The sequence below is a fragment of the Rhea pennata genome, chromosome 2 (assembly GCF_028389875.1).
Source record: "Rhea pennata isolate bPtePen1 chromosome 2, bPtePen1.pri, whole genome shotgun sequence".
NCBI lineage: Eukaryota > Metazoa > Chordata > Aves > Rheiformes > Rheidae > Rhea > Rhea pennata.
Genome location: NC_084664.1, coordinates 55,151,336 through 55,173,533, shown reverse-complemented (window position 1 = coordinate 55,173,533; position 22,198 = coordinate 55,151,336). Strand labels below are relative to the sequence as shown.

The 22,198-nt window shown below is 42.2% G+C and overlaps 1 protein-coding gene across 4 annotated transcripts in view; it reads left to right on the top strand.

The window, feature by feature from the left end:
• The first annotated feature begins 18,572 nt into the window (after positions 1 to 18,572).
• Positions 18,573 to 22,198, top strand: part of ELMO1 (engulfment and cell motility 1) — a 312,145-nt gene continuing 308,519 nt past the window's right edge. The window contains exons 1-3 of one of the 4 annotated variants that reach the window (XM_062569561.1): positions 18,573 to 18,688; positions 19,448 to 19,518; positions 21,834 to 21,889. The gene's annotated coding sequence lies outside the window, so the exon portion shown is untranslated. Of the gene's footprint in view, positions 18,689 to 19,296; positions 19,362 to 19,447; positions 19,519 to 21,833; positions 21,890 to 22,198 lie in introns of those variants that run through there. The other 3 variants (XM_062569563.1, XM_062569560.1, XM_062569562.1) reach the window with 3 other exon arrangements.

Here is a 22,198-nt window from a genome sequence, read left to right as displayed (position 1 = left end):
TCGAACTGCTGTTTTATTACCCCTACTCTGCTTCAGCAGTAAGTGTGGTAGTGCTTGCGCTAGCCATGAGAGCACAGTGCCTTTCCTCCCACTAGGTCATCTGGAAGGGAAAAGGAACATGGCCTTTCCTCACTTCCCACTCGCTAGAACAAAGGCTTGTTCACAAGGTTTCATACTTTTTCCCAAACTTTTTCTCCACGGACAACTGCCACAGACCAACATGTACCAATAGTATCAAAGTTTTCCTTGGAGATGCTCCAAGTGATTCAGCTCTCTGGACCACACAGTTACACACAGTTTGGGAACTACTAATCTGAGCAAATCCAGTTAGATCTCTTTACTCTGTGCCATTGATATCACACATTTCTCAAGAACTAGGGCACGGTTAGATTACCATAGCATCTCTCAAGTAGCTACATCATATTCTTGAGGCTCTGTTTGTGCATTACTCAGTAGGCACGTATATGTGTGCATGGAGGTCTTGGAGCAATACTGACACCATCCACTAAGAGAAAGGTGGGCTTAATCTTATTTTTAAGGCATACCTAACAGTTGCATGTGCCTAAGGAAGAGGGGGGCCCTTCAGTGAGGTGAGGGCACAATAAGACCTCCTGCAGGTGTGATCATCCAAACCCAGAAAGATGTGGTGGCTAAATGGAGCAACAACCTAGAAAAATACAACTTGAAAAATCTTTGTCATCAGGCTGCAACAAAATACTTGGCAATGGTTCATAACTTAGAACTTTTGCCAGCTTCTTATAGGCCTTGAACAACTTAGGTAAGGGATGGTCTGTTGGGTAAGTATCTCTGCAGGCTTTTCTGCTTGGGTTTTTTTTGAAACCTTACTGGAGAACTGCCCTTGATAGTATAGAGCCCATGGTAGGGATATAGCCTTTTCTGAGTCCTCAACCATATTAACTAAAAATACAGACAAAAGTAAGGCTTTCCCCCCACGCACTCTGGCATATTTTTAGCTTCTGTCCTCAAGCTACTGGGTCTCTGATTTCACCCTTTTCTGAGTGTAATTCACAGAGCAGCATCCACTGAGATTAGAAAACAAAAACAAAACAAAAAAAATGAAGTTTTCCTAAGCAGTCCCAGGTTGTGATGAAGGAGGCTTTAGTTGTCTTTTGCTTATGGACCCTGAACTAATTCATGCTCAAGCTGTGAGAAAAATCTCCTTTCTATCATTGCATGTTTTACCCTAAAGGGTTTGTTACCATTAGAACTTGCTGATCTTTCAAGACCTACATTTGACATGTTGCGTGGTCACTTCTCAGCGTAAGCACCCTATCTGAGCAATGGTCTGAAGAGCACATACTTGAGTGACGCTTGCCCGGGTGGCAAAGCCTCACGACCAGCCTCTCTGCAGGCTCACACACAGCCTGGCCCACTGAGCATGAAGCACCAGCAGCTGCGCTAGGTGCAGCAGGGCTGAGCCACCGCACTGCCACACTGGCAGCTCTGCGGGGCAGCTCTACAAAAGCTCTTCCTTGGCAAGCAGCTGAAATCCTGTTTGTGAGTGTGGACACTGCACTCCCTCCAAGGTTTTGAGCTCATTCCTACCCCCCAGCTCATTCCAGTTTGTCTGAAATGACATGAGAACATACAGTAATTTTTAATGATGTTTAAAGTTGTCAAAATATCTCCAGCAGTTTCATGTGGGGAATAGGTGAGCTTCAGTGCTCTCCTGGATTGTAGCGTATAGAAGAACATACTGAACCTTCGTACAGTCTGAATATATCTGATGTGACTGCTGCTTCTGTTGCTCCTGTTTCTAAAAGCATTTGCTGACAAAAAAGAGTGAGTGCTGGGAGCTGCCATCTACCCTCCACATCAGGCTTGGTATTCAGAGCCTAATGCTTTCTTACAAGAAATCAATAAGATACAGGGTTTGTATTTGTTTCTCTAGGATCTCAGATCTTGAATGAAGACAGTGAAAAGTATAAAATGTTACTTAGAGTAATTAATGTGCACATATAGGAACACGTGATGTATAGCAACAAATTTGGGAGTAAGATGTAACTTTTTTTTTTTTTTTTTAACAGTAAGGGTGTTTCTTTCTCTTAATTTGAGCAATAAACACAGCTATCTTCTTTTCTTAACAGCTAGTTTGAAAATGGCTTAGATGTACTTGTGCCTTACCTTTGCATGACCTGCTCTTTGTTGCCTCTAGGCTGCAGTAAGCATTGTTAGATTCTCCCTCTTGCTCCCTTCTTTCCCTCCCTCTTATGACTCTGGTTCAAACAAGCAGTTTCAGAGAACATAGTCTGCATAGATTTTGACATTTTTCTGTTAAAATGCACGGATGTAGATTAACATTTTGGTTATTCACCAAAGATGGTGCTAGTATTGAATATTTATTACTATTTCAGCTGTCCTGAAATAGGAACATCAAGTTCTCAAATAAACAGCAGAAAAGGCTGTCTAATTTCACTCTAGCTTTAGGACCCACCAATATGTATTTCTTGACCTTCCTACTGCACTTGAATAACTCACTGCAAACACGTTCCATACCTCAGTGACTGCATAACTGCAGCCTTGTCACTTCTCCCAGAACAGCACATACATAAAAATAGTTTTCTTCTTCCTTTGTAACAGGAGGAAACCAGTCACCGACGCTTTGAGGAACCAAGGCAGCGGTGCTTTCCACTTGGTTGCCAGAAGTGCAAATTCTTCTTTCACTGAGACCTCAGGCCTGCAGTTAAAGCTAATGTGAACTTCACCAAGGTAACACTGAGGTGCAGAAATCTGCTCAGATGGGTCCTACCAAAGTTGAAGATCTAAGTAACCTGCTAAGTGCATGTTGCCTTAGAGCTCACTAATATTCAATTGTCCAAATAGCCTCTCTTTAAAGCAGCTGATGAAATAACAATATTGAGTCAGATCTTGCAAACTTCTCTCAAGCAAGACATGCTGCTGAGCTGAGTGTGCCACTGATGAAAATCAAGACTGTAGCAAATGGTTACTAAAATAATGGTGATCAAAAGCTGGGATTTAGGAGGGATAGTGGTATAACAAAGGGGTTTCTCTAATACCCTGATGATTATGGGGTGTTTTTGTCATTTTCCTGAAGCAGCAGTATTGGTCAGTGCTAAGAAGAAGATGCTGGATACAGGAATGGTGTAATTTGTTATGACCTATCTTACATTTTTGAAGTATTCATCAGAAACAAAGCCTCTCTCCTGTGCCCTAGCTCCCCTATACTATTTTTGTAATGTGATCACAAACGGACAAATAGTGACAAATGCAGTAAACTAGCAAAACTAGAGGAAATTGTGCTAGGTGTCTTTATTAATATACTCCTGTTTTGCTGTTGATTCTCCTTGGAATAAAAAAGTAAACAAAACCACTTCATTTTCTTCCTTTCCCAGACAGCTAAATTTTTCCAGGTTTAATATTTCCGAGATTCTCTTGAATCATCCTGGAGAGCATAACTAGCATAATACAGAACTTGGACAAGCTGCTGGAATAGTAATTTAGAGTAGCAGCCTTTAAGATGAGACACAGAGTCCTTATCTTCAAAATCTCAGTAGTTTTCAACCAGTCAAATGTAATTATTTGTGAACTATTAGGATAAGTTCCTAATGCTGAGATATAAAGGAATCCCTAAAATTACTGGAAACCAATAAATACAGATGATCTTTCAGGCTGGAAGAGGCTGATCTATAGTTCTGCCTATCAGCTCTGTGTGCTATGAAACCTGCTATTTCGCTGTGGACTTTTCTTTAAAGAGAAGAAATCCTATTAACCCCCTCAGGGTCAAATAAGCAATAGAGCATTTCATATAATTTCCTCAAGGGAGATGTGAAAATAGACTTTAGGAAGGTACATTTCTTTCTGTTCCACTCCCCAAGTCCTGAGTAATGGCAGTTTGCACTTTGCTAGTGTGTATATGTGTGTGAATGTGTGTTCCTTTAAAAAACAGCTCTTAAAATTTTAATCCAAAGTAAGTTAGAGGGAATGAAACAATCTTGGGGGACTAGGTATTATCTATACAGCCATATCCAGTATCATGATTGCTTTCATATCCAATGCAATTTGAAAACATGGAAAAACTTTTCTGTTCTAAGCAGCACCCTCTAAGATGAGGTTATTTCTCCTGTGCAGATTGATTTCACCATAACAAGAAGCTTGCAGGAACCATAACTGCAGTCTCTTCCTCCAAGTAATGCCTGGCAAATTATTTGTGATGCTCTTTCTGCAAAATGGGCTCACTGCTGCCTCTTGCTGTGTTTTTCAGGCTGCCTCTCAAAGTGCAGCGCGTGGTGCCCCAAAATCTCACTGCCCCACCATGGTAGCTGGGGAGTCCCATGGGCTATGTTCCCCTGTCACTAAGTGCAGGGTGAGTTTGGTGTGGCTTCACCAGAAACAGCGGCAAACGGGGCCTGGAGGGACCCCTTGCCCTATGCTTTTTGCTCCCATGAGGGAGGTGGGTTTTATATTTCTCTCCAAGCCCAAAGGTTCAGTGGTAGCTGGGGGACGCTGCCTCCCTCTGCTCTGCAGGGGGGTGTCCGGTGTGCCTGGGGCAAAGAGGTAGGGAAAATCCCCTGTGGGAATTTGCTGCCTTGTGCACTTTGGCTTGGTGCCCAGAGTAAATTTCTCCCAACTTCTGTTCAGGACAAATCTCTTGTTTGACAGCCAGAAACTTATTATTCTAACAGGTTTATTACTGTGCTAGTTTTACAATGAAAGATGGTATGAAAATTAAGAGTTGCCCATTGTGTTTTGCTCAAACAAAGTAAGAAAACCCTCAGAGAACACTTCTAACTGTGCAAGCCAGCACACTGTAGTGTACTGTGCACCCATCCAAGCATTAACAAAAGAAAAAGCTTCCCAGTAATCTTTAATTTGCCACTGCTCCTATGAGAAATGCAATGACACCAGACCAAATTCTGCTTCTGCCTGAAAATGGGGGATGTCCAGAAAAATAGCCCTCTCTTCCAGTGGAGTAACTCTGGATTTACACCACAGCAAACGAGTACCAAATTCAGCCTATTGCATTTTGTTTTGTTCTTTTCTGTTAGCCATAAAAGATAACTGAGCTAAGTTTTGTTCAACCAGCAGCCACCAACTGTGCTATTGTATCAAATTGCTGCGCTCTGCATGATCTGCACTCCAAGGTTTCTCCAGTCAAACGTCTAAAATTATAAGTAACTTTTGAAAATGTAGGCCTCCACACATTGCTGAAACTGAGGCGTTTCTTCTGGTATTATTAATGAAAAGGCATTTTTCATTAACATGGAAATTCTGGCCCTACTGAAATCAATAGCAAGATTTCTTGAGCTGATTGGAGCCTGTATTCCCTCATCTATGTTTAATGGCTTTACTGCATGTTCTCCAGGGAAAAGGAGAAACTTCAGGGGAAAACTAAATTTGTCTTTCCAAGTAATTATTGTCCCTTCTAGCTAGTAGAAAATCTGAGCATAGATCCCGTTTATGTGGTGTGCTCTTTCCCAGAGGAAAATGGGGAAAAGAACAGAACAGAGTCCCTTCTTACTGCTTAACATGCAGTTATGCTTCCAGAGCCACCAAACCCAGCCATCTTAATTGAATGACTAATGTTTTTCCACTATTCTTGATCTTCTATAAATTAATTACTAATTGTTTTCGGTAGCACCCATCTGTGACAAGCATGATTAGGAGACTGAGTCAATTATGAGATCACTCTGAATTTCCACCAAATGCAACAAGAGTGAGGGAACAGCTGTCGTGGTAGGTTTTCTAGGGTGTGCTTAAAAGGGTTTAGAGCTACTTCATGTCCCCAGGTGAGCAGGCGTACAGTGTGAATCCTCCTGTGAATCACATTGTGCTTATCAACTGTTTATGTGACTTGACTTGCAGAATAGACGAAGCTTCCTTAGTTTCTTTTGTCCTTGTAGCCTTGCTAATACTATATAGCCACTTCTGGCTTTTAGGTCTCCTACGTTCAAGTGCTGTTTTTTCCTGCCTTTTTCCAGACTTCTCTCTCTTGAAGTGCACTCTTTCCTTTAAGGTCTCATTTCTATCTTGCACAAAGAGATGACCACAGATACCGTACCTGGAAAGGAACAAATTCTGAACTGTTCACCATCCTAGGAAAATGTATTAAAAAACTCTCGAGAGCAAACTGTAGAGAGAAATTGGCAACTATAGAGCTAATACAACTGTGTGGGGACTATGAGGATATCGGGTTTGGGAAAACATATTGTTTTCAGAAATTTCAGAAATAAACAGCTGCAAAAATGAAATATTTTTGGTAGTATATTGTATGGTTTGGGTCACTGGTGTGCTCTGTAATCCTTTCATCCTGAGAAAAGAGCCAAGAGATTGTTCAGTAGACAGGCTCCTTTGGAATAATGCAGTTTCTCTTATCCTGTGGAAGTGTACTGGTGTTCTGCTTTCCTTGCAAGCGTGTACAACATCCCCCATCAGACAGGTCTGCTTAAGATCCATGATTGCAGCAGGCAGCTGAGGACCAGACCCTCAGCTGGAAAAAAAGCAATAGAGGCTCCAAGATTTTAATGGGTGGCTGCTGAGCCACACCACTCCAGCATCCAACCCCCTTATCCTGGGATGCAACTAATTACAGCAAATAATTAGGTTTCCTCATCCTTACCAGATCCTTTCTGTGATCTATTTTTAGTGCTCTTTGAACAGTAGAGCAGTAGGCTGTCTGCACTATCAAAACCTATCCAGAACCCCCTTGCTCAAGTGTTCCTATCAAGGAATAGTCATTCCTATTTTCAGTCTCACCATCTGCCTATAAAAGAAAAAAAAAAAGAACATAGTTTTTATTTATTTGTAAATTTTTTAGTGGAGGAGGAAATAGATCTTTCAACATCTTTATAGAGAGCCTTCAGTGTCTCTCTTTTTCTTTACAAAAATCCACGTTGGAATGAGCGGAAAACCTGCAACAAAACAGGCTAATAATGGGACTTTGCAAAAGAACAAAAGTCCAGGAGCTGTTTGCGTTGTACATCTTGGGGGGGGGGGAGGGAGGAGGGGGAAATGCATTGATTTCCAAGAACAAGCAACCGTGCTCCCTGTGCCAGGCAGTCTGTGTTAATTACAGCACAGCTGGTGCTGCGCAGGTCCATGTGCAATCTGCAGCACTGATTGATACAAGGCCCTGCGAACACTTTCTTCCTACCTCTCTGGAGATGCCAGTGTTCTTAACATGCATTGTAAGGTCCTAATTTTGAAACTGTGATTATATAAAGCAAGAATTGCTAGAGAGCCACTCCCTAGGAAAATATTTTTAAAGTGCTTCAGCAACTTACAGTTTTCTAAACTGGAGTTTGTAATGTGCTTTAGTGGCAGCTTAAAAAGGATAAAAAGATTGTTTTGAATGCACTGAACTCAGAGTTGGTCTTTATAATTGTCTGTTTGTTCTGTGAAGTACAGGTACAATCTTCTCTGGTAGGGATAAGCATAAAAAACATACTGGGGAAAGATGGGGTTGAAATAGAAAGCCTCTCCTGTTTTTCTGTGAATATACTTCTACTTTCTCCTATTCAGGCCTCTGGGGGCCTTATTCTGAGCTATAGGTGGTGTGGATGCTCCTGAGAGGACTGCTAGTGTTTTCTGGAAACAAAGCAATTTATTTTTATTTATTCTGAGTTGAGGGAGTGAGGGTGTATTACCGACATGCTCCAGTGCAAGCTGCTTTTCTGCTTTGATTTTAGCAACCGATTCCTCCAGAACTGCTGTGGGCAGCATGTCAAGGTGAGGCAGCAGGAATAGATGGCTCAAGTGTCGTATAAAGCAATAGCTCCAGAAAAGCACTAGAACAGAAGAAGGGGCTGTCCTAAGCTTATCCCCAAGGTATTCCCCAAGATGAAATAGAGGCCCAGGATCTGACAGAGTCTGAGAAGCCCCCTGAAAGGCATTACCCACCACTCCAGGTAGACACATCAGACCTGTGAGCACACTAGCTGGCTGGCAGAGCAATCAAGCCAGGATCTTCCGTAAAGTACCGAGTCCCAGGAAACCCCCCTGGCTGCGGTAGCTAATAACGTTTGATCTTCTGTACAAGATCTGCCCAGAGTACTGGACAGCCAAGCCACTGCCAGTGCAGTTGGCTGCATTCCTGTATATGAAAGAATTTGTACTGCAAAACCCAAATGGCAGCATGGGGAGCTTGCCACCACCGAGCGCAACACTCCTACCGACACATAAGATGAGCACGGAAATGCATTTTATCAGCCGTGTAAAGAAGGGCTCAGCTGGATTTGGTGTAGTGATGCCTGCGCCTTGCTGTTTTATTGATGAGTGTCAGTGGTAGAATCTGCAAGCTGATGTAATGAGGTGGCAGCAAGTCATGGGAAGGAAGAGCCTGGGAGAAAAACAAGGAAATAAAATTGCCTGGCTTTTGTCAAAACAACTCTTTGATGATGAGATAGGTGGCAAAAGATGCCAAGAGTGCTGTGGGCCACAGAGCTGCTGCCTTTTAGTGATAAAATAAGTCCCCTACTATCATACTAAAAACTTGAAGGCTTCAAAAAATGTGATTACCAAGGAAGAGAAAAAGAAGATGACCTGATGACTGGTAAAGCAGTAAGATAAGCAGTTCAGATAAACATGGAGAACAAAACAATGAGAGGAACTATATCTCAGGAAGTTGGTATGAACAAGAGAAAAAGCTGCCACTGGTGCTACTAGGAGTAATGCCACCAAGGCAGTGGGTCGTTCTGTTGCAAAAGAATTAAGTCGTCTGTTTTGAGGGACTCCCAAAGCAGATTTGATTTAAATGATCTAAATAATCTAAGTGGTGATTTAAATCATCTCAGTGATTAAACAGTTCTTTAAAAGTCTGAGAACCAGCTACAGAGAAGTAAACCCATGAACAGTGAGCACCAAGTATTGTACTAGACCAGTCGTGCACAGGCTTACCTCTTTCCTTGTAACCTGAAGAGTTTTCCAGGGGTAAACAGTGAATGGTGAGGGAATGACATGAAGGCATTCAATGGAGGAGTTTAAGAAAAACAGGACACATCAGAGTAGTGATAGAAAAACCAAGTGACACAACTGGAATAAGCTGCGAGAAAAAGGCACAGAGAAAACTTTTGGACTAATTTGATCCGTAGTGAACATAGTTTGGTTCATAAACCTGTCTTTTGTTGTTGTTTGATTTCTGTTGAAGGAAATGTAATTTATTTATGTTCTCTGAAAACTGTCTAGATTGCATCAAAGATGACAGACTTTGGTTTTAATATTTCTTCCAAATGGAAAATAAAAAGGTTGTGAGGCCTGAAATATTTGACTAATAATGCAGGACACAGCAGGAAGCTAGAGCTAACAAGATAGAGGAAGAAGTATATGATAAAAGCGGCATCATGACAAATAAGATCTGGACCTTATGTGACAGCTCAGATCCTGTTAAAATCACAACAAAGTTTTATTTTGATGGTCAGTAATTTTTTTGAATAAGTAACTGTCTGGTTTTCCAAGACGAGCCAGAGGGAAGAGGGTGGGTATAGGGGAAATTTCAGCTGCACAAAAACCGTGAATCTAGAAAAGTGTCTCAGGTGAAACCTTGAGCACCCACATATGTAGTGTGACCTGATACTGAAGTAAGAGGACCAACACTTGGGGCTGCCATCTGAGCACCTCCTTTTAGTGGCATGGTAAAACCCATCTGCTGCTGACGAAGAGGCTGATCATTCATTAAAAGAAAAGATTAAAAGAGTCTACTCTGGAGCCGCAGCAGTATCAGCAAGACCAACTGCATTTCTAAATAGGTGCTTTATCTCATACCTTTACATAAAAGTGCCTTACCTTTTCTCTGCTAAGCTCCTCATCAGCTCTTTAGGCCCTTTAGCCTATCTTTAGGAAAAGATAGGAAATCAAACAGGGAGGCAAAATCATCTTCATGTCAACTGCCATCCCCCAAGTGCCCTCACAGATTTACATCTAACAGTGCAGCAGTGACTGAGAGCTGTTCTCAAAAGGTATATACAGTGTATAGATAAGAACAGATATTGTGGGTGGATCATGGGTGGATCACGTCTTGTATGATCAAGTTTTCTGCAGTTTAGCCAGCTTAAAAGTGGTGGTGGTGGTGGTAATTTTCCAGACAACTTACTCACTCCGAACAATTTTGACAGCACCACCTAAAACATGGTTGAGGGTGGATGACTGAGTTACCTTGATTATGAGCTTAAGGAAAGGATTTAATTCTGTCACTAGAAAACATTGTCATTGCTTCCTTGAGAAGGTTTGTCTTACTCTGTAACGATGACTGTGCTGGACTATGACCATAGGAGTCATCCAGACTCCACAATGTTGCTCCTTAAAAGTGCTGCTGTTACAAGCACCCAGCCTAGTATGTTTAGCAAGTTCCGGCTGCAAAATCCTGCCCCATTTGCTGTATTCTCTCCCTTTGGGTTCCTCTATAAATCATGCATGGTTTATGAGTATGACACTATGTTTCCTGAGAAATAAAATCACAAGTGATAAGCCAATTAACAAAAGCCTGAGAGAGCTGCCTTCTTGCTGCTCTTGCACCACACAAATCGTTGCAGCTGAGGATCACAGAGCTTATTTTGTTGCAAATCATTAGTCATTATTGCTTTCAGTAAAGCCTTTGACAGCTTGCTTTGCACAGTGTGGTGGAATATGCCACCGGATGACAAAGCAGGCATATGTTCAAAGATCTGTGCAAGATGCTAATTGCAACAGGGCATGAGGACAGGTGTTGGAACATGGTGTAGTAAGCTACTTTTGGTGACACAAGATCTATTCAAATCCCTACAGGTCTTGTATTTCATTTACTTCTGTGAATAAATTATGTAATACTATCATGCACAAGAATGAGTGGAGAAAGCAGAATTGCCAGCATTTTATATTTTATATTACTGCAAGACAGTAGGGAACTCTGGTTTATAAAGTCAATCCATATTAAAGTTTCTTCCCTTTGAACGCTCACAGCCAGAGCAGAGGTTTTTGTCATCCTGTTCCTCCATCTGCACACCAGTTCCAAATGAATCAGCTGCACTGGCCAACAGCAAGGAGAATAAGTGCTTCCGCAAAACAGCTTTTTTAAAGAAAACCTTCAAAATTAAACCATGGCCATCTGTCAGGGTAAAACGTAGATATGCTTTTCACCTTTGGAGAGCTTTACAGAGATTGACTAATTAATCCCTGTGACACAATAGGCTTGATTTCCCCCAATTTAGATTGTGAAGTCAGCAGGGGCATCTCGTACCCTGGGGCAGGAATTTAGGTTCCCCATGAGGCAGGCAATTTGTGATCTGTTTGTAGCAGACAACAACATTTTCAATTGGGGGTTTTTAGAGCTAGGCACTGCTAGCCCTACTTAAGCACTCATAGCAAATGGAAAGCTTGATTTTTTTTTTTTCACAACTGCTGCACATCCAGGCACTCCTACTGACTTATAAATACTGAATGTCTAACTCGACTAGGAGCTGCAGGTGTTCAGCACTTTGAATATTAGGCCATTAAAAAAGGGTGTGAATTAGAGCTACACGAGTTAGGTACCCATTGGTTTGGTAGCTGAACTGGAAAATATTTTCAACATTTTAAATATTTTGGGCTGGTCTGGAAAATGCTTTGTTTTTAGTCAAAAATTACTTTCTGCTCCCATGGATCTTTTTTATTTTGAGTAGAATAAATTTTTTTATTTCATTTTCTGCACTGCTTCAAGAAATAGGAACTTCAGATAGCTTAAGTCTCAAAAGGTCTTGAGCTTTGCTCTGTTCTGTCATTTAGAAATGACAGGTTAAAGCCTTTGACTTTTTAAAAAGAAATCATTTTTTGACTTAAAGTATTAATTAAATTTGATACAAATATATGAACAGTTTTTATTGACTCAGAACTTTACATTTCAGCAAATAAATCACTCTCCCGTGCCTCACTGTAGACTTGAGAATTGAACTTGTAACGTTTGTGGAATGGTTCTCCAAATGAAAGACGTGGATTTAAACTCTGCTGATTCATGCTAGGACATTTTGGGAATTGCAGCCTCCAGCCATCTGCCTTGCTCCTTTGCAGGAGTTACTTGCCCCGCAACAGTGATGGACTGTGGAGCTGTGGAGCAAGTTGGATTGCAGTTTGTGGAGATGCTATGGACTGAGGCTGCTGGTTCATGGTCTATACCTGACTGGTGGCTGAGCTCTACCCAGACCCTGTCCTCCCATCCTGTGCCCTCTGCAGAGGAAACCTGCTCCCTTCCCATTGCCTGTTTGCTAAAAAAGGGCAATCAGATGTAGATCTAGCTGAGTCTCCTAATCGCGACGATTTCATATTTGAAACTAGCCTGACGGAGCGCAGTGAAGGAGCTGGTGGACCTAACCTTGTAGAAAGCTTATTTACAGCACCTGAGCCACCTCCAGCCATCTCGTTGGATGGGCACTGCATTGTGGATGAGCAGGAGGCAGCGGGGTGGCAGCTGGCATTGGGGCTCTCACAGTGCCTTGTGCACGTCCCCTGTCCCCAGCAGCCACAGGCTGAAAATTCACACCCTTTTTTTACTGCACTACAGTTTCCTCATGTTGACAAGTGGTATATTTAAAAAACAGGCATTCTCTTTTTAAATCTTACGCTTTCCAATGACCCAGCTATGGCCCTAATTAGAGCAGGAAGGCCTGGGGGAAAGAATAATTGAAAACAGAGGTGAGAAATATTTAAAAAGGGGTAAGTAGCAGAAATGTGATGCAGCAACAGCAACATGTTATCAATGAGAAATATGCATGAAGGTGTAACCTTGTCAAGGCCTAGACATTATGAAGCAGATAATATTTTGAGCTATAGAATAAAGTGAGCATGGCAAAAGGAAAAAAAAAGGAGGCATGAAAAATGGATGATGTAAGTACATAAGGGAAATACATCAAAACAGGAGGATATGAAAATGTTGAATCACCTCCATCAGGTTATAATACAACAGGATGTTACCTACATGACCTTTACCTCAATTTTCTAGGGTTACCATAAATCAATATGCAGTCCAGCAATGATGTGAATAAAATAAAGTATTAAGGCTTTACAATGCCTCTGAAGAGTCACTTACGTTAAAGTAGATTGTTTTGAAAATTGCAGCCCATTTTTTATATGTGTTTGTTCTAAATGTATGTTATTTAGGCTATCATGTCATCTAAAGAATGCATGTTCAAAGGTTAGGACTTTTTGAACAGTTCTTACTTTATAACTTTTTCTGAAGCCTCATGAATTTTTTTGGCATGGACAGTCATTTGCAGCCATAAGCATTCTACTCCTCAAGAAATATGCAAAATAAAATCTGACAGCAGGGCAAAATATTTTATAGGCAGAGTGACTTTCCATGATAATGGAATAATAATTGCAGAAGGAGGAAAGGCTAAGTACAAATGCTGAAGTGCATTCACAAGTGCATTCGTACCCCTTCTGCAGCTGTTACTCATGAGGAGCATCACTTGCTCATGGAAATTCATTCAGCAAAGTATTTGAAGTCAATCACTGTACTGGTAGTGCGGGCAGCCAGCATAACTATAGGTAGTGAACTTTTACTCTTTATTGCTACTTTGCTGCCAGCAATTACTGTTTGTCTAATATTATGAAAGGATTAAAATGGATGATAGAAAGAACAGTCTTTATTTGCAGTAAGAAAGTCACAGATCTGTCAAAAGAGTTGTGAGTAAGTCCTAGGGATGGTTTATTAGTGCAGCAGCATTCTCCTTGCTTTGAGGTGAGATAGGAGAATCTGACCTTGATTAATAGTGAATCGTGCTACGTTGTTGCAGAGAACACAGACGTTGCATTGCTTTTATTCCATTCTTTGTTCTTCTTTGTTTTGCTTGTGTGCTAAACTTTGAGTCTTGGAGAAAGGATGACATTTACCATGAGTTTATGTGATGTTTAGCTTTCTTGCTAGCTGAAGTCTCCATAGTCTATTGTAATATAAATAGCACTACTGCATATCAGAAAGGACAGAGTGGTTCTTTAATAAAGATTTGCAGGAGTACTTGATGTGGTTTTGCACCTTTCGGACCTCAACTATGCACACAGCATAGCTGCTAAATGGATGAAAATGGGACATATTTATCGAATATTAATCTGTATAGAACATGAGGTGACTGGAAAATTGGTGAAGGAAAGGTTTGCAGTCTGCTGAGAAGTGAGAAGACCCTAAGCAGGGATGGTTTGTGCACTGTCCAGTAACGTTATCACCTAGAAATCAAACAGGATGACAGACTGACTAAAGAAGTAGAAATCTCAATCAGAATGCAGTGAGTTTCTTCACAAGGCCAGGATTATTAATAATAACTCTGCTGCAGTTGTGTCAGGAGACTCTAAATGAAATTAGAGCTGTAATATATTGGACATGCACAAATACAGAGGGAAAAAATCTGTATCTTGAAGATAGTATAGTTTAAACTGATAAGACAGAAAGAGAGAAGAAGAAAGAGAAGGAGAAAAAGTGAAAAAGAAAGAAAGGAGTGAAAGAGACGGGAAAGGAGGGAAGGAAGGAAGGGAAGGGAAGGAAAGGGAAAGAAAGGGAAGATAACAAATGTATGTCCAAAGACAAAGCAATTCATGCACAGTTGCATGGTGGATTAAAGGCTAACAGTTGAGTCAAAACTCAAGAGTCCCAGTTCCCTGGCTGACAGTGTCTAGTCCTTTCAAGAGCAGAAAAACCAAGCAAAAGCTAAAATGAAAGGAAATGATGTCCATCCTTAAATGTGGTTGGAACAAGTGGGAGATTTTATCATAAGATGTTAATCTAATGACAGATATAAGGATGTCTGCACTGGTGGAAGGGAAAATATGACATGTAGGAAACAACTTTGCTATGTCTCGAAAGAGTGATTAAAATTCCTCTAGTGCCTTCTCTGAAGACTTCTTGTGGTGTCTTGTAAAGTCCTGCCGGGCATCTGAACTGCGAAGAACTGGAATTCACTTGTCTCTGTTATCCTCTCTCCACCATGCTGTGGATACGCAACTGGTGCTGCGCAGAGCGAGGTGGGCAAACTCCCAGCTGGCAGTAATTTGCATGCACTGTGAGCAGCCAGTAGGTCCTGTAAGTGACTATTTTTTTCCTATGACTATTGCTCATCTTCTCCTGTTATGATGCATGACTGGAAGTCACAAGCCATAGTCTAAAATGACTGATAATCAGCTTCTCCTTCCATAGGTCAGGCACCAACCACTTTGTTCCTACCAACAGAGAGGTTTCTGCTGATTTTTCCATGAGTGATAAAGTGGGCCTTGTGAATGGAGGATGAAAAACACACTTAAGAGGCTTCTCCTTCTATTCGTAGCATTGCTGTAGTAAACTTTCCTCTCTGTTAAAATATCCTGCTTCAGATTGGAGGGTGAGTGCGATGAGAATTGTGCAGGTTGCTTGTTATTTAAATAGATGCAAAGAACTTCTTGTCAAAATTGGTGAGACTAAAATTATAAAATAATACTGCTGCAGTTGTTACATATGGCAGATTGTAGAACTTCCTTAAATTTCTGCTTCAGGTGATAAAGGTAATTGTACCAATATCTTTAAAAAATGCCTGGTTTTATTTAAACATTTCTGGTCAGGACCAACTTAGCCAGCCACTGGGCAACTCCAATGATTAATTGCTTTCACTGAAACAAGAAAGCTGTGTTTCTATCCTAGAGCTTGCTCAGCTTCATCATTCAGTTGTTATTTTTACACCTGCCAAACTTACAGCTCTTTCCAAGCTTTTCTCCTTCAGATAGTAACAGACTGTGATAAAATCACTTGTAGATGTTATGGTTCATGGATGCCTGAAGAGGTCTTTTACGGGCATGCTAAAAATGTAGACAACCAAGTAAATGGCAGTGAAATAGTTTGTAGCGATGTGTTTTTCTGTATAGAAATACAGCAGGTTAGCTGGCTGAAAATTGTGAGAACAACTCTTGACCTCTTCATTTTCCTGCTTGTAAATGGTTTGATTTCCTAACTGGTGTGATGATTATAAATGTTTTAAATTTGTAATCTTAACTTTTCACAATTTATTTTATTGTAAATCTATGTCCAGATAAGATGTAAATGACACCATAACTAGACTTAAAATATTTGTTAGAATGTGGTTGTTCTTAAGTTAATTAAAACATGTTTTATGCATAATTTATTTATTTCTCTTTTAATGTTGTCTATTCTGTAAATGCCATAATCTTCCCCACAGCATTCATTATATACCATTGTATATACAGCAGCAGATTTATAATTTGAATAAATATACTGAAGCTGAGTCAAAATAACTCTTACATCGTACTCACCTTATTTAAAACTCCTTCACTTAATGTTCATATATACATATATATGAATGTAAAATTCATACATATATACGTATAAAAAGTCAAACTGACAAGTAATTTAGAGAATTAAGTACAGAAAACTGTCAGCATATTGCAGCTTAGAAAAATGAGCTTGAAGTCTCTGATACAGTCCATTTTTATTTATGTCATTGTTAATGAATTTAGATCAGATTTTCAGGATGTATTTAAAAATATCAGGTAGCAGTGTCAAAGTAAAGAAAAATCAAAATATCATAGCACTGTGCTATTTTGTTTTTATTTGGCAGCTGCATGTTGATATGCTTTACTGTTTACAAACAAGATTCTGCAGTTTTATTATGGTGGGTGTAATAAATGGTATCTTGGATCATGGGGGTCTAAGGAATTTTTGGCCAGAAGTGCTATGAAAATTCTCCTTTTTGAAAAACTGCTGGGAGCTCTTTCATCTAAGGATCGTAGGTTTTCATTGTCAGAAATGATTCATGGTTTGTTTTGAATGCTCTCTACAGTTTCAGGGTAGGGAAATTGAGGTTTCTCTAGGCCTGGTTTCAACAGGTGTTTAGCACCTACTGGACAATCCTGAAAGAGGCTTGCCAGTAGAGTTGAGTCTTCAAAAGCAGGAGTTCTTCCTGAAAATCATTCTTTTCTTAAGGTTGCAGATGAAATAGGCACAAAAATTAAAATGCTCAGTACTTGATGTTTTCTGTTCCCACACTCCCTCTTCTGGCTTTCTAGAATTACATAGCAAACATCTGAAGCCCACAACATAGGGACAACTCCAGTACAAAAAGCATCAGTTGTGATGATAACATGTGCTTTGGTAGCAGACAGTATAACAGGGATGACAACTAAAGAAATGAAGGAATGGACGCTGCAGTCAAGCACTTCTGTACCCACGTATTTCAAGTAAAGCGACTTTGGAGAACAAAAATCCTACTGTTTGTGCAATACTTTGTCTGTGGATAAACAGAAGGTTTCACCAGTTTATCCTCCCTAGGTTCCTAGCGTGCTATCTCTCATTAATGTTATAACAGAATGATGCTCTGGTTAAATTCGTCCCCGTAACTAGCAGAATTTTTTTCACAAATTGTCTTCTAAATTCTAACAACAACTGCATTCTTAAATGAACGTTCACCTGCACTATTTAATTCCAACTTTTGTGGTAATATACAACAGAAAGTAATTTCAATGATTTTCATAGCTGGGCATGAAAGAGAAAAGAGGAAAATAACAATGTAGTGATAAGTATCTTGCATTTGATTGTGGGGAATTCCTGCTGTGGAGAAGTTTCAGGCTCCCAGCCTGCTGCCGAGCTGAGCTGTTTCCACCCCGGTCCTCACTGCTTTCGTCCGCACTGATTCTCCAGCCTGCAGGGTGCTGGAGAAAAGGTGGGCAAGCAGGCAATAAGCCTGTGTTTCTGCATGTTTTTGAGGTGATGGCTTGGCCAAAGAAGTCACTGCCGTTCCGTAGACCTGTGCTGCAGTCAGACAGATACAGCAATGCGTGACTCAGGTGAGTCACACCACTTGCTGCCTCACACTGAAGTATGTGCTCGTATCTGCCGTATCACTGACACAGGTGCGCTGCAGCCTAAGTGGAAAGTCAAGTCCTTGCTTCCTGCTCTGGAAAACCCCAGCAGCTCTGCTCGGTGTAAAACCCAACTAAGTTGCTGTGGTACTTTCAGGGCAAGGAGCTAGATGAGCATCAGCTGGTGCGTAGCAGCCTTAGTGCATGTGGTTTGTGGGCCTGGGCATTGTGGGAGAGTGCTTTCAGAGGAAATCACTGGGGATTACTAACCTAGGCGAAAATATTCGCCTGTGCAATTAGCTGCAAGATCACAGGCCTTACCGTATCAAGGGATAGCCAACAAACTGTCAATTTTGTTAGAGCAGAGAACGAAAGCTGCCGTAGCATCGTGACGTTTCACAGCTACGGTTCCTATGCTTTCTTATCATGGAATCACAGGGGAAAAATGCAGCTGTGAGGAAACCTTACACAAGCTGAAGAAAGAGCTTTAGGGCTGCAGTAGTTGCAGGTTAGGTCTGTAGAAGCCGGAATGTGGTTTGAGGGCACCTAGTGTCTCACATCGTGCCTCATCCACACGGCAGCTGCGGGTTAAGGCAATTTAGGAAGGAAGGGGGGGGGGAAGACAAACAAACCCCCCAAACAACCGCCGCTGAGTGACTGGTGGAGCTTTTATTTTAGGGCGCCTGAGAAGCGGGGCCGCGACGCCGGCCTGCACGTCGCAGCCCCGGCCAGCAGGAGGAAGGAAGAGGAAGTGAGAGCGCCGGCGGCGGGGAGCCGCGAGTGCCTGTGCGAGAGCCCGGCTATGGGATAGCGCCGGGCGCGGCGCAGCGCAGCCGGCGCCGCGGGGCGGGAGCGGCCCGGTCGGCAAACTTCCCTCCGCCGAGCCGAGCCGCGCCGCGCCGCGGGCCGGGGGAAGGTGCCGCCGCTGGAGGTAGGCGAGCTGCCGCGGCGGGGGGGCCGTGTGGGAGGGGGCGGCGGGGACGGGACACACGCGCCGCCGCCGCCGCTGGGACCTGCCGCGCGAGGGCTGAGGCAACGGCCGGGGCGCGCGGAGGAAACGGCCGCCGCGAGGAAGAGGAAGCGCAGCCCTCGCGCCCCTCGGCGCGCCGGGCCGCGGCCGCCCTAACGGTTGCGGGCGCGCGGCCCCGCGTAACGGCCGCTCCGCGTAACGGCCGCCCGCCCCGCGGTGGGGCATGGGGGTCTCCGCGCGGCGGTTGGGGCCGCCCGCTCCGCTCCCGTCCCGTCCCGTCCCGTGCGGGGCGGGGCGGCCGCAGGTGGCCGCAGCCCCTCGGCTCCGGCGCCGCGTCCCGCGGAGGCAAGTGCCGGCGCCGCCGCCGCCGGGGGCAACCGCAACTTTAAAGCAAGTGCATCTCGGCGTGCGGCCGGCCGGTCGCCTGCTCCTCGGGGCCGGCCTCCCCCCGTCCCCCGCCTCCCTCCCGTCTTCGCTTTCGGTCCTCTGTGTGTGTGTGCGCGCGCTGCTTTATAACTCGGTGCAGCCGACAATAAAAACGCTCCGAGTGCTGATGCATATTTCGTGTGAAGCGATTATGCCGCGGTGTGGGCGGTGATTATGCAGAGCCCTGGTGCAGAGCCCTGTGCAGCGGGTGGGTTTAGCATCCAGGCGGCGAAGTCTCCGGTCGCTGGGCTTGCAGCCGCTGCAAAGTTTATTTTGAATATCTTTTCCTTGCAGAGCTAATACAGCCGGCCAGCTCTCCCCTGGGAATGCTATAAAATAAATATAGGAGTTCCGGAAAAATAACAGTGAGTACCTCTCAAATCAGCAACGTTTGTCGTTAACTTTATAAGAATACCTCTTAACCTGCCAAGACTCAGAATGTGCAACAAACACTTGATAGCGCCAATGATAATAACAGTGCAGGAAATGTACCATGTGTTAATTGCTTTAGTATAAACATGGTTGCCTCCAAGCTGTATTTCGTGATACAGCATTTATGGTGTAATTTCAGCAAGGAATGTTTTGAAGTGTATTTATACGCAAATGGTTTTTCTCTTACTTTTGTCCCTCGGCTGCCAGATTGCCTTGCATTAAAAATAGTTTATCTTTTGGGAAGAGGGGGAGATTGAGTACGAACTGTACAGAAGTTCTGTGTTTGTGACCAAGGAGTTTGTTGCCTCCTCTTCCCCTTGACTCTTTCTCCTCCTCCTTCCCCCCATGCACAATGCATGCCATCTCATTCCCTGTTATATAATCTTGTAGACATTTATGGATCATTCATTGTTCGTGTCACTTCCATTCTTTCTTTGCATGTCATTGCTGCTTGATTGAGTGGCTTACACAGAGTATTTCACAGTAAAAAAAATATATATATATATATTTTGATTTTTCATAAAGTTCTATCAATTTTAGCTGCAAATTTGCTTTTTGAAGATTTTAATCCCCTAATTCCTTCTCCTTTCCCTCTCCATTTTTTTGAAGCTGCAGAAGTTAAGTGCTAGGAACCTAATCTGACTAGTAACAAGATGGGAAGGAGGTAAAGTAGTGGTGACAATTTACTAGTGAATGCTCCTCTTGTGTACTGTTAGGGAAATATCCTTAACACATGTTTCATAAAGCTACTAAACACATTGCTGCAACTTTTGAAATCCAGCATTCAGAGACAATAAAGATCAATATGGTTAAACCGGCATCGTAATGAGGAACAGGTATTACTGGAAGATACTGCAGTCAGTCCTTTGATCAGTGTGCAATTTGAACAGTTTAGAGGTGTATCTAATTGCCAGTTTATTCATGACAGGGAGGTAGTGTGTTTAGATCTATAGTTGTTTTTCTTTCATCTTTTGTTGATGTTGTTTTGTAACCTGTTTGAAACTCACTGCACGCTTGTCTTCTCTGTAGCTTGCAACTTAGGTAAGAGTGTTATTGTCTGAATTTTCTTATGATGAAAGTGAGGGAATGAACAGGTTTCTACCCATCTTTTTTTTTTTTTTTTTTTTTTTAATCTTTTTCCCCTGATGTCTTCCATGTGCCAGGAAAACATAAAGGTTATAAAACTCAAATGGATTTTGATTTATTTATTTATGTATGCATTCATTCATTCATTACCTGCATATTCTATAACAGTTTTTTGTGGTCACTGAAAGTACCTGCAATTCGGTGGTCATTTATATGAAGAGATCACTTGATGCTATGCCTTCTTAAAACGAACGCTTCTGTTCTCTCACTGTTGGAGTGCAACCTATTGTCTACCTTGTCCTAAGAGAAGTGTTTCTCTCCCCTTTACCCTAGTATGAACACAAAACTTTCTTTCTTATGGTACACAGCCTCTGCCTAAAGCTGTAACTGTTGCTGAAACAGTTGTGTGTTATACTTCCTGACAGCAATACCCTTCTGCAGCAGATTGCAGAGCAAGAGTAACGTAATGCTCCACCCTTACTTCCGCTCTTTGTTTTTTTCTACCTCATTAAAAAAAAAAAAAAAAAAAAAAGAGAGAGACTTCTAAAAGTTTGGGCTCGCTGACTTTTTTTCTCACAGTGTCCAGGCTGCAGAAGGCTGTTGGACGATGAGACATGGACATGTTTTCCATGTTGACATACAGACAACAGTGCTTGCACGCTCACACATGACAAGATGTGTAGTTTTCTTCTGGTGATACTGTGGACAGATTCAGTGTGATGGAGGGAGGCTAGAGACTATAGACTTTCTGTATCCAGCAAAAGATTTCCGCAGAGCTCAGCAGTGCACCTACACACTAACATGCACTGTCCTTGTATTCAGGCTCCTGTATGAATAGAATCCCAACCTCAAGTTTTCCAATTTTGTGATTTTCAGATAAGGATTTGTTTGGGATTTTGATGAGACTATCAGGTATGATTTTTCTCTTCAGCTGAGGCCTTGCTGCCACTTGATTTTTCAGGTTCCTGGGAGTGAATCATCCCTTTGTAGTATAGAAGCCTTCTTTGTCATGCTCTGGTGCACATATGCGGTATGTCCTAATAGTAAGACAAGTTTGTAGAAGGCGATAGAATTTTTAATGAACCTGTACACTAGAAAACATCATACATCTTTAAAGCAGGTAGTAATAATGTTGTGTTTTCTGGTTTATTTCCCTGCACAGTTACACCAAAGTCTAGCAGAGTTTCTTCTCTACTGTATCTCTGTCCTGTCCTGAAGGTACGTCTTTGAGGCAGAGTGAGTTGGTCTGGTTTCCCTTGCTGTTCTGTCATTATCCTATTAAAGAGGAGATTTTGGAAGGGTGTTTTTTTGTGGTGATGAGGTCTTTGTGGTTTGAACACCTGTGACTAGAAATTAGAGCAGGCCTAGTAGGTTGCTTTGTAACGGCCATCAAACTACTATTCAGTAATGCCTATGCTGTATCTTTAAAGGATTTCTCAGCCTTGAATGAGCTTTTGAAGAAGGTTCTTGTATTCGTGGCAAAAGAAGAACGTGCCAAGTACACGTTGTTAAACTTGTGTCAGTTTA